The sequence below is a fragment of the Pan paniscus genome, chromosome 14 (assembly GCF_029289425.2).
Source record: "Pan paniscus chromosome 14, NHGRI_mPanPan1-v2.0_pri, whole genome shotgun sequence".
Classification (NCBI taxonomy): domain Eukaryota; kingdom Metazoa; phylum Chordata; class Mammalia; order Primates; family Hominidae; genus Pan; species Pan paniscus.
The window spans coordinates 56896770-56909556 of NC_073263.2; the positions used below are offsets into that span (position 1 = coordinate 56896770).

Genomic DNA, 12787 nt, shown 5'->3' on the forward strand with positions numbered 1-12787 from the left:
AAAGCCTTATGAAGGCTTTTAATAATAGGACATGTCCAAAAGAGATGTCTTGCACAACAGGTGAGTGCCTTAAACACTGGGATACAGGCTATTATGACAATAAAATTCTTTATTTTTATTTTAGTTTAAGATACAGGGATTTTTCACCTTTGAATACAATATAGTATGCGTGTTTGTGTGTGTAGTACTAGCCAAAGATGGTTTAAAGAATGTTATCATATCAACTGGGACACTTTAATCTGTAGCACTGAGACTTTTTAATCTGGAGCGCAAATTAATATGCTTCAGCTTATCTATCATAATACATAATGCCTGAAAAAAAATTGACAATGAAACATAGGTTTTAAACTTAGGAAATTCAGGAAAATCTCTTTGCTGAGCAAAAACAATTACTTAAAAACTCAGCATATCTCAAGCTTCTTAATACAACCTAATAATTATTAATAATATTCTGAAATACATGCCAGTAAAAGATTTTAACTTTTGGAAATGTTTGAAATATTACATGTTTCTCCCAGACACATAGTTTGTATGAATTAGCCTTCCTCAGTATCCCAACACCACTGCCTCTTCTAAGAGTGGTATGTCTATCTGTGCAAAAATACATATATACATGCACATGTACATACAGATGGAGAGTGAGAACATGTTGTGAGAGAGAATTGTCTGAAAAAATATTACATTTATTGTTCTCTGAGAATGGAATATGAAGGTATCAAAAGATTTGCCTCATTAGTAATGATCATATGCATGGTTAACTCAATATAAAATATGAACTGTTTTCTATCAATTCTTAGTTTAATTGAAGAGTTTCAAATAAAATCTCTTTTGTTATACCTATATCTACTTGCAAAGTTCCCATAGAAATCAAAAGCAGATTATAATACTTCAGGAGCTGGTTAAATTTCTATTATTCAGGCTCATTATAAACATTGTCATCAGCATGAAGATAGGCTGTTTCCTTTTCTCTTTTTGTTACATTTTCTAGGCTTCAAAAAAATGTCATTTCCATGAAAATTACCCTCCTGCAACATTCATTAAACCCTTTTTACTCGGAACCTGTTTCTCAATCCTCTCAGTTATCTGTGAGAAATCTTGGAAGGGTCAAAACGGCAGAACAATGTTATTCTGTTTTAATATAAAATATGAAAAGGCAAGATATTGTTCAAAGTTGTATTTTTATGTTGAGAATGTTACGGAAGCACACTACTGAAATAGAATATATTTGAATGTGTTAAATAGAATAATTAATGTGACCATTGGTACAAATTAATTTGTATTACAAATTCCATATAACAATTTTATTGATCTCCTCTGCAGCTGTACTTCCAACATAGAACCTATTTACATCTCATCAGCGAACACTCTAGCAAGTAATCATTGTCCCATTCGTTGTAATCTCTGCCTTTCTAATGCCAGAAAAAAATTGTGTGGATTACACACAATTACAACAATGAAAATAAAACCATAACACTTTACACAGAAAATACTCAAGTAATATTTTACCACTATATAATTTTCTTATCTAGATCAACTTTTCCCAATCATTTTTTACCTGTAAACACTTTTTACAAAAATGTATAATTTCATAAGTTGCCTGGGTATATTTAATCATTTTTATATTAATAAAACAAAAAAAACCTTTAAAAACATAAAAAGAACATTAGCAGCATATTATTACATATGTTGTTATAAAATTTATTTGAATATTATACTTGGCTATATTCATTACACATGAAGTCCCAGTTTGTTTTAACCCATTTGCAAGTGATATACACTGTGATTAACTTTCTTTAATTACATGAGAAAATATATAATTTGTACATCAGTGGATATAACATATTCCATTCAGGACTACCATTTATATAATGAAATCGCGCCATCATAAATTAACTGTATTTAGGACCTAATATGTATAATACTTGAATGCTGTATTTTTAACAAATCCTCTATGCCATTTTATAAGTTCTACAATTTTTGTTTAAAAGTTGAGACAACTGAAAATTACTCAGGTTGTCATTTGTTAGCATTTCCCTACAAATGGCTAGCACATAGTATGTGAATATAGCCTTACTTCCAAAGTGACAAAATGATAAACTGAGAAAATCATCAGTGTATTTTATCTCTTTAATATATATTAATATTTTGCTGAAAAATTACTTTTACATATTAAAATTCCATTTAGTAAGTAATTTTAAAAGTCTTATCAAATAATTGTAAGTCTTAGAACAGATAAAAATCACCTCAGGAAAATTTGAAGAAATATCAACTTTTTATGCTAATTTTTCATTTACATGTTAATATCAGTGTTCTTTTTGCTTTCTTTGTTAACCAAAGGTGCATTTATAAAAAATAAAATGCTCCTGCTGAGTCATAAACTTAGTTACTATCTCATGGGGATGTTTAGTTTCTTTTCAACTAACTGCTCATTTGTTTCTATTTTTAATTTATTTTTAATAGACAAAAATTATATATATTTCTACAACAGGGTGTTTTGAAATATATACATAGTGAAATGGCTAAATTGAGGTAATTAATAGTGTATTACCTCACATACTTACCATTTATTTGTGATGAAAATACTTAAAATCTACTCTTAGTAATTTTGAAAAGTACAATACATTGTCATTAACTATAGTCACTATATTGTACAATAGAACTTATTCTTCTCATCTAACTGAAATTTTTTATCCATTGACTAACATCTCCTCAGCACCCTCCCCCTGTTCTCCCTCTTATTTGTTTCTTGACACATGCTAAGATGCCCTTAAAGTTCCATTTTAAGAAGAATGTATTTCAATAATTATTCTATCAATCAATTAAAAATAGCATTTCCTTTTTTGTCTATATCCATTCCTTGATATGACTTTATAAAACCACTTCAAAAACTCATGAGGGATATCAAAATAAAGACAAATGTCAGAGCATCTTCCTATAGGATAGCAGAAATGTGGACAATAGAACCACATATTGGAGAGAGGTTTTAAGATGCTAACTAGAGACATCAGACACTCTTCCTCCCCAGAAAGAAGTAAAACTGTTAATAGATAATCACACATTGAATAGAATTGAACAGAATTTATCTAGGAAAGAACACTAGAGTTTAAGAGAGAAGTCACAGGAAACACCTGAGGTACAGAAGGAGAGGAAGCTAGCAGCTAGCTCAGCCAGGACCAGCTGGGATCCTGGAACGGCTCCCTATTATGGGGAAAGGGTCAGTGTGAGCCGTTAGGGGTACACAGTCTTATCTTAGACTACTGCAATCCTAACCACAGGAGACCTCTTCCATCTATACAGCTCTGAGATTAGCATAGGTGGGGGCTCTACAGCGTGGTGATCTAGAGGCCTGCCAGGGCATTGCTGCAAGCGGGAAACTTGCACCACATAACATAGCAAGACATAAGCAGCTGCAGTAGGGCACTATGGCCAGAGTCCAGCTTCCACCAGACTGCATCCTCTTCTGAGAACCAACAATTCCACATCTTCACACCCTGTGAACCCCCAGTAGAATTCCCTGGCATCCACCTGGAGGGCTTCAGTGGCACAGCGGTGGCTGGACCCGATGGTGCTGTGGGGTCCCCAGCACTCTAATCCACAGGGAGTACAACTCCTCAAGGAAATGATAGCGCAGTACATCAAGGAGGCTTCTCCTGAGACAAAGGGAACCAGTGCATGTGCTTGGCAGAACCCAAGAGCTCCCTGCCTGGTATAATGATACCAATGGTACCTGGTACCATTAGGGCAGGGAACCACCCTGCCCTAACTAGCAGCATGGCCTTTGTGCTCTAGCTTATGCACAGAGGTCAAGATCCCTTCCCCAACTCTCCACACTGCTGCAGCCACTGCTGCCTCTGAAAGCCAAAGCAAGCAAACCTTAAATCTGAGAGTCTGGGTATGTAAACAGTAACCATGTCCCTATTAGCAGTATGTTCTCAGTACTTGGGCTCATGTGAAAATGGATCCCTTCCCCTTTCTGCATATCACAATAGTGCTGCTGCCACTGGGAGCCAAAGTGAGTGAGCCTGACAGCTGCCTGTCTGAGGATGCAAATAGCAACCCCATTCCCACCAACAACACAGCCTCTGTGCTTGAGTTCACACCCAGAAAGGCAGGATCCATCTGACCCCTTTGAACATGATAGCAGTCACTGACTGCAGCCAGGAGACAAAGCAAACACTACCCAGAAACTGAGAAGTGCCTGTTTGGGGCTCTGAATAGCAACACTGCCCCCTTCAAAAGCATGGCCTCTGTGCTCTAGTGCATGTCATGAGTGCAGGCTCTTCACACACACCACTGTGGACACTGCTACTGCCAGAGTTGAAAGTGTACACCCCTCAGAACCTGAGAGCTCCCTGCAGGGGACCACTGATAGCAACCCCACCCATACTCAACAGCAGGATCACCACACTCTAGCACCAGCCCTGAGGTCAGGCTCTCCACAACCAACACCACAGATTGCCTGCCCTGCCTACTACCTCCTGGAGCTCTGCACACCCTGATGCCCTGAGATCAGGCCCACCAGACCTGTCACCATTGCTTCCCCAACCCAAAGCATGAGCACCCCTCCCAGGGACCTGGGGATTACCCAACCCCTTCTACCACCTCTAGCATCTGTACCCTACTTCTGGAATCCTGAAGGTGAGCCCATATAGCCTGTCATCAATACCATCAACTACATCCATGCACATGCACAACCAAGGAACCTGGGGACCAGCTTGCTCAGCCCATCATACCAACAGCTAACATTAGTGAGTGCCACATGAGAGCCCCAAAATTATCCTGCCATCACTACTACCATAATCCAGGCCATACATTCGGCTTAAGGTGCTAAGGACTCACCCACCGATCTGGCTTACCACTCCCACTGCCAGCATGCAGGAAGACTGCCTGGAGTCTCAAGAATTTGCCCACCTGCACTCACTAAAACTGTGCTTGCATATGCCACCTGGTGGCCCAAGGTCAGGAATGCTTGGCTTACCACTACCTGCCATGAGTGGGCCCTGAGGGCAGACCTACCTGGTATCTCCTGTTCCCAGCACATTTTTTTCATGCATGTCCCTGTGAAGAGACCACCAAACAGGCTTTGTGTGAGCAATAAAGCTTTTAATCACCTGGGTGCAGGTGGGCTGAGTCCGAAAAGAGAGTCAGCAAAGGGAGATAGGGGTGGGGCCATTTTATAGGATTTGGGTAGGTAAAGGAAAATTACAGTCAAAGGGGGGTTGTTCTCTGGTTGGCAGGAGTGGGGGTTGCAAGGTGCTCAGTGGGGGTGCTTTTTGAGCCAGGATGAGCCAGGAAAAGGACTTTCACAAGGTAATGTCATCACTTAAGGCATGGACCAGCCATTTACACTTCTTTTGTGGTGGAATGTCATCAGTTAAGGTGGGGCAGGGCATTTTCACTTCTTTTGTGATTCTTCAGTTACTTCAGGCCACCTGGGCGTATATGTGCAAGTCACAGGGGATGCGATGGCTTGGCTCCGGCTCAGAGGCCTGACATTCCTGCCTTCTTATATTAATAAGAAAAATAAAATAAAATAGTGTTGAAGTGTTGGGGCGGCAAAAATTTTTGGGGGGTGGTATGGAGAGAGAATGGGCGATGGTTCTCAGGGCTGCTTCAAGCGGGATTAGGGGCAGCGTGGGAACCTAGAGTGGGAGAGATTAAGCTGAAGGGAGGTCTTGTGGTAAGGTGTGATATTGTGGGGATGTTAGAAGAAACATTTGTCATATAGAGTGATTGCTGATGGCCTAGATACGGTTTTGGATGATTTGAAAAACTAAATGGAATAACAGAAGGAGAAAAACAGGTATAAATGGTCTAAGAATTGGGACGACTCAGGATATCTGATTAGACAGTGCCTAAGGAGATTCAGCATAGTCCTGCCAGCAAAGATTATTTATTTACTTCAAGAGTTAAGAGTGGCAGTTTGGGGATAGCACCAGGAGATATCAGCTGTGATGGCTTGGAAAAACAGTGTAAACCGGCAGTGTAAACAAGAGCAGGGCATGTATGAGTAGTTGAGAATGGTGAATAGGAGTATGACTAGACAGAAGATAGTAGGGATGACAAGTTTTTTTGGGGCACAGTCTAAGTTGGTCTGGTGTCTGGAATGAGACTGGGGCCTAATAAAAAGGAGCGTCTATACAGGAGCTTAAATGGGCTGTACCCTGTAGCATTCCGAGGACAGGCCTGAATTCTGAGAAGGGAAAGTGGTAAAAGTATGGTCCAGTCCTTTTTAAGTTGGTGGCTGAGCTTGGTGAGGTGTGTTTTTAAAAGACCTTTAGTCCATTCTACTTTTCTTGAAGACGGAGGACCATAAGGGATATAAAGGTTTCACTGAATACTCAGAGCCTGAAAAACTGCTTGGCTGATTTGACTAATAAAGGCTCGTCTGTTATCAGACTGTATTAGGTGGGAAGGCTAAACTGAGGAATTATGTCTGACAGAACGGAAGAAATGACTGCAGGGGCCTTCTCAAACCTGTAGGAAAGGCCTCTACCTATCCAGTGAAAGTATCTACCTAGACTAAGAGGTATTTTAGTTATCGGTCTCAGGGCATGTTGAGTAAAGCTAATTTGCCAGTCCTGGGTGGGGCAAATCCTCGAGCTTGATGTGTAGGGAAGGGAGGGGGCCGAATAATCCCTGAGGAGTAGTAGAATAGCAGATGGAACACTGAGAAGTTACTTCCTTGAGGATAGATTTCCATGATGGAAAGGAAATGAGAGGTTCTAAGAGGCAGGCTAGTGGCTTGTACTATAGCATAACCTGCCTTTGCTGGTGTGTGGCGATTAGGCCTGGTGGAACCGCCATCAATAAATCAAGCGTGATCAGGGTGAGGAACAGGAAAGAAGGAAATCTGCGGAAATGGGATGAATGTCAGGTGGATCAGAGAGATACAGTCATGGGGGTCAGGTGTGGTATCAGGAATAATGTGGGAGGCTGGATTGAAGTCTGGGCCAGGAACAATGGTAATTGTGGGAGACTCAACAAAGAGTGTACAGCTGAAGGAGCCGGGGAGCAGAAAGTATATGCGTCAGGTATGAGGAAGAAAATAGATTTTGGAAGTTATGAGAACTGTAGAGAGTGAGTTGAGCATAGTTTGTGATTTTGAGGGCCTCTAAAAGTATTAAAGCAGCCGCAGCCGCTGCACGCAGACATGAGGGCTAGGCTAAAACAGTAAGGTCAAGTTGTTTGGACAGAAAGACTACAGGGTGTTGTCTGGGCTCCTGTAAGAATTCTGACTGCGCTAACCATGCCTAGGAAGGAAAGGAGTTGTTTTGTAGAAGGTGCTTGGGTTTGAGAGATCAGTCAGACACGATTGGCAGGGAGAGCACGTGTGTTTTTATGAGAATTATGCTGAGATAGGTAACAGATGAGGAAGAAATTTGGGCTTGATTGAAGTAATAGGGGCTGTCTGTGAAGCTTTGCGGCAGTACAGCCTAGGTAATTTGCTGAGCTTGATGGGTGTCAGGGTCAGTCCAAGTGAAAGCAAAGAGAGGCTGGGACAAGGGGTGCAGGGGAATAGTGAAAAAAGCATCTTTAAGATCAAGCAGGGAATAGTGAGTTGTGGAGGAAGGTATTGAGGACAAAAGAGTGTACGGGTTTGGCACCACAGGGTGGATAGGCAAAACAATTTGGTTGATAAGGTGCAGGTCCTGAACTAACTTGTAAGGCTTGTCTGGTTTTAGGACAGGTAAAATGGGGGAATTGTAAGGAGAGTTTATAGGCTTTAAAAGGCTATGCTGTTCCAGGTGAGTGATAACGGTCTTTAATCTTTTTAAAGCATGCTGCGGGATGGGATATTGGCGTTGAGCTGGGTAAGGGTGATTAGGTTTTAATGAGATGGTAAGGGGTGCGTGATCGGTCCCCAAGGAGGGAGTAGAGGTATCTTATACTTGTGGTTTAAGGTGGGGGAATACAAGAGGAGGACGCAAAGGAGGCTTTGGATTGGGAAGAAGGGCGGCAATGAGATATAGCTGTAGTCCAGGAATAGTCAGGGAAGCAGATAATTTAGTTAAAGTGTCTCAGCCTAATAAGGGAACTGGGCAGGTGGGGATAACTAAAAAGGAGTGCTTAAAAGAGTATTGTCTAAGTTGGAACCAGAGTTGGGAAGTTTTAAGAGGTTTAGAAGCTTGGCGGTCAATACCCACAACAGTTATGGAGGCAAGGGAAACAGGCCCTTGAAAAGAAGGTAATGTGGAGTGGGTAGCCTCCTTATTAAGAAGGCGACGGGCTTACCTTCCGCTGTGAGAGTTACCTGAAGCTCGGCGTCCGTGACGGTCTAGGGGGCTTCCGAGGTGATCGGCAGTGTCAGTCTTCAGCCGCTAAGCCGAGAAGATCTGGGAAGGAGTCAGTCAGAGAGGCTTGGGCGAGAGTTCCAGGGGCTCTGGGAGTGGCTGCCAGGTGAGTTGAACAGTCCGATTTTCAGTGGGGTCCCACACAGATGGGACGTGGCTTAGGAGGAATCCCGGGCTGAGGGCATTCCTTGGCCCAGTGGCCAGATTTCTGGCACATGTAGCAAGCTCCTATGGGAGGAGGTTCTGGAGGAACACCTGGCTGCTGCGGTTCAGGCGTTTGGAAGTTCTTGTGTGCTGGAGATGTGGCTGGGGTTTGTCTCACAGTGGAGGCAAGGAGTTGCAACTATTTTCTATTATTTTACATCTTGAAGGTGAGGTTAATTAAATCCTGTTGTGGGGTTTGAGGGCCGGAATTTAATTTTTGGAGTTTCATTTAATGTCGGGAGCAGATTGGGTAATAAAATGTATATTGAGAATAAGACGGCCATTTGATGTTTTAGGGTCTAGGGCTGTAAAGTGTCTCAGGGTTGCTGCCAAACAAGTCATGAACTGGGCTGGATTTTTATATTTGATGAAAAAGAGCCTAAACGCTACCTGATTTGGGATAAAGAAACAGGAGCATTAACCTTGACTATGCCTTTAGCTCCAGCCACTTTTTAAAGAGTAAATTGCTGGGCAGGTGGGGGAGGGCTAGTCACGGAACAAAACTGTAAGCCGGACCAGGTGTGAGGTGGGGAGGTGATAAAAAGATTATAGGGTGGAGGAGCAGAGGCTGAGGAAGAATTGGGACCTAGCTCAGCCTGGCAAGGAGCAGCCTGGGGAGGAAGGGAGAGGTCAGATGGGTCTGCAGAAAAGGAAGATTAGAAAGACTCAGCAATACTTGGGGTTGGTACTGAGGGGACAGGTGGGAGGGAAAGAAGGAAGATTTGGGATGAGTTGCACTGGGCACAGAGACTAGGAAGGGACTGATGTGTAAAAGAATGCCTGGACGTCAGGCACCTCAGACCGTTTGCCTATTTTATGACAAGAATTATTTAGATCTTGCAGGATGGAAAAATCCAAAGTGCCATTTTCTGGCTATTTGGAACTACTGTCAAGTTTGTACTGGGGTCAAGCAGCATTGCAGAAGAAAATAAGGCATTTAGGTTTTAGGTCAGGTGTGAGTTGAAGAGGTTTTAAGTTTTTGAGAACACAGGCCAAGGGAGTAGAAGGAGGAATGGAGGGTGGAAAGTTGCCTATAGTGAAGGAAGCAAGCCTAGAGAAAAGAGAGAGTAGAGAAATGGAGGGAAGGGGTTCGGGGGTTCTTACCTTCCAGAAAAGTGGGAAAAGGGGTTGGGGCACAGAGACAAGAGGTTGGGGCACAGAGATAAGGGGTTGGGGCATGGAAATAAGGGGTTGGGGCATGGAAATAAGGGGTTGGGGCAAGGAAATAAGGGGTTGGGGCAAGGAAATAAGGGGTCGGGGCAAGGAAATAAGGGGTCGGGGCACGGAAATAAGGGAGCACAGAGATATGAGGTTGGGGTACTTGCCCCCTCCTCTAGAAAAGCGGGATTTGCCACTAAGAGTGAAGGAGAAGGGGTTGAGGGGTACTTGCCCCTCCCCCAGAAAAGCGGGACTTGCCACTAAGGGTGAAGGAGAAGGGGTTGAGGGGTACTTGCCCCTCCCCCAGAAAAGCAGAGAAGGGGTAGAGACAAGGAGAGAAGGGGTTGGGGTACTTGCCCCTTTCCCAGAAAAGCGGGACTTGTCGCTAAGGGTGAAGGACCACGGCAGGCGTCCCTGCGTGGTCTGACACCTTTGAAATGTGGATGAATAATCAGAGAAGTGTCCTTGCAATGATTAAAGGGAAGTCTGCCTTCCCAGTCTGTGACCGGCGCCGGAGTTTTGGGTCCACGGATAAAACGTGTCTCCTTTGTCTCTCCCAGAAAATGAAAGGAATTGAAATTAAGAGAAGGGAGAGATTGAAGAGTGGAAAGGAGAAAGTGGTTGAGGGACAGTGAGAGAGGTTGGAGAAGAGAGTAAGAAGAGGCCGCTTACCTGATTTAAAATTGGTGAGATGTTCCTTGGGCTGGTCGGTCTGAGGACCTGAGGTCGCAGGTGGATCTTTCTCATGGAGCAAAGAACAGGAGGACAGGGGATTGATCTCCCAAGGGAGGCCCCCCCCCGATCTGAGTCACGGCACCAAATTTCATGCACGTCCATGTGAAGAGACCACCAAACAGGCTTTGTGTGAGCAATAAAGCTTTTAATCACCTGGGTGCAGGTGGGCTGAGTCCGAAAAGAGAGTCAGCAAAGGGAGATAGGGGTGGGGCCGTTTTATAGGATTTGGGTAGGTAAAGGAAAATTACAGTCAAAGGGGGGTTGTTCTCTGGCGGGCAGCAGTGGGGGTCACAAGGTGCTCCGTGGGGGTGCTTTTTGAGCCAGGATGAGCCAGGAAAAGGACTTTCACAAGGTAATGTCATCACTTAAGGCAAGGACCAGCCATTTACACTTCTTTTGTGGTGGAATGTCATCAGTTAAGGTGGGGCAGGGCATATTCACTTCTTTTGTGATTCTCCAGTTACTTCAGGCCATCTGGGCGTATACGTGCAAGTCACAGGTGATGCGATGGCTTGGCTTGGGCTCAGAGGCCTGACAATTTTCACCATAGCTTCCCCTAAAAAATGTAGCCAACCACTGCGGAGATTACTGATACCACTATGCTGTTCACAGCCAAAAATCACAGACTATACTGCTGCATGCATCCAGAATCAAAGCTAAAGCACCTTTCCCAGTCATTACCATAGACACATCTTCAGGAAGAAATTCTCCTCTACAAAAGTCAATTCAAGAAGTGACTGTTACGTCAGATGTGCAGATATTTTGCTTATCTTCATAACACGAGGTGGTTTTAGAACACGGAGCAAGGCACTCACTGTACTTAGGGTTTCTTCCCTCCCACAGAAACAAAGATATAGGAATACTATTTTCTATGAAGATTGCATTTCAAAAGAATGGCTCCAGGGTCCTTGATAAAGACATTCTTGGCTATAAAACTGGCAAGAGGCTTTCAGAAAGATTTACATATATCTCAAAGGGCACAGGAAAAATTTACAATTACAAGCTTTCTAAAGTAAAAACTGTAAGCAAAGAGAGGTTAGAAGCCTAGATGCATGAAAAAAAAAAAAAAAAAAAGGTAAAGTTTGTTCAAGCTGAAGGGAATGGTAAGGTTGCTTTGGCCATTAAGCAAAAAGTCTAATGAGAATAACAAAAACTTTCAGCAATAATTTTGTTTGAAGAAGGAGCGGGTAACATTTTAGTCAGTACATGTTTAAAACTTATTTCATATTTATGAAATAAAGAATAGTTCATGCCAAAAAGATTTATACATAAAAAGCTCAAAATCAAAGTTGGTTGCATACAATCTAATGTTGTTAAAATAGTCAAAGACATCCTAGCATACCTTCAGTAAATCATATTATCTTTCTACTTCAACATAGTAGAGGGCACGGAGATGAAACTAGCTCTGTTTATTAGGTTTTCAAAAGCCATTGATATGACACTATGGAAGAATCTATTACCTTCTTGTCTACAATAAAAATTATGATTGTGACTGAAGAACATTTTTGACACTACACATGTATTAAGATGTGGTATGAAAATAAGCACTTGTATAAGTACATTTGGATTCTTACAATAAGCCTTATTCTATCATTAATTTTTACAAGAATGGCTTAAACCTTGAGATGTGGAAGATAATACTATTACACTGCTTATATTTATTTTATTTATATGATAACACTTCTGAGTTGAGGAAGGAGGGAGGGAGGAAGGAAGAAAGGAAGGAAGGAAGGGAGGGAGGGAGGGAAGGAAAAAGCCTTGCAGAGTGTTTAAGATCTCTTGTATAAAAATATTCATTAGAAGGCCAGGTGTGGTGGTTCATGCCTGTAATCCCAGCACTTTGGGAGGCTGAGGTGGGCAGATCACGAGGTCAGGAGTTTGAGACCAGCCTGGCCCATATGGTGAAACTATGTCTCTGCTAAACATACAAAAATTAGCATGGTGTGGTGGCACACACCTGTATTCCCAGCTACTCAGGAGGCAGAAGAATCGCTTGAACCCGGGAGGCAGAGGTTGCAGTGAGCTGAGATCACACTACTGCACTCCAGCCTGGCCGACAGAGTGAGATTCCATCTCAAAAAAAAAAAAAAAAAAAAAAAAAAAAAAAAAAATTATTCATTAGAGAAAGACTTGTTCTACAAAAGTTTTCATTCATTGCATCAGGCTTTTTTTTGGCAGAATAATGATTTTGATAGCTACTAAATTAACAGTTATTTAAAAAATTATTATCCTATTTATAAAACCAAGACCATGTAGAGGGCTTCTTTTTTATTTTTATCTACAAATCAGCAGTCACTTGAGGTTAATTAAAATTGATTTATATGCAAAAAACCTCCAATAAAGACAAGTGGGTTTTTTTTGTTTTTTTTGTTTTGTTTTTTGTTTTGCTCTCAAGT

General features: G+C 42.2%; 1 long non-coding RNA gene across 3 annotated transcripts; it reads right to left on the reverse strand.

Moving 5' to 3' along the window:
* Window positions 1-1159: 1159 nt before the first annotated feature.
* On the reverse strand, window positions 1160-12498 carry LOC103785241 (uncharacterized). 3 transcript variants are annotated; one of them, XR_008620642.2, is made up of 4 exons: window positions 10329-11865; window positions 8255-8393; window positions 5017-5058; window positions 1160-3650 (listed from the first exon to the last, which is right to left on the reverse strand). It is a non-coding gene; the product is annotated as an uncharacterized LOC103785241 (long non-coding RNA). The 3 variants fall into 3 exon arrangements; XR_008620641.2 differs by having other exon boundaries at window positions 8236-12498; XR_001338761.4 differs by having other exon boundaries at window positions 8255-11860.
* Window positions 12499-12787: the final 289 nt, after the last annotated feature.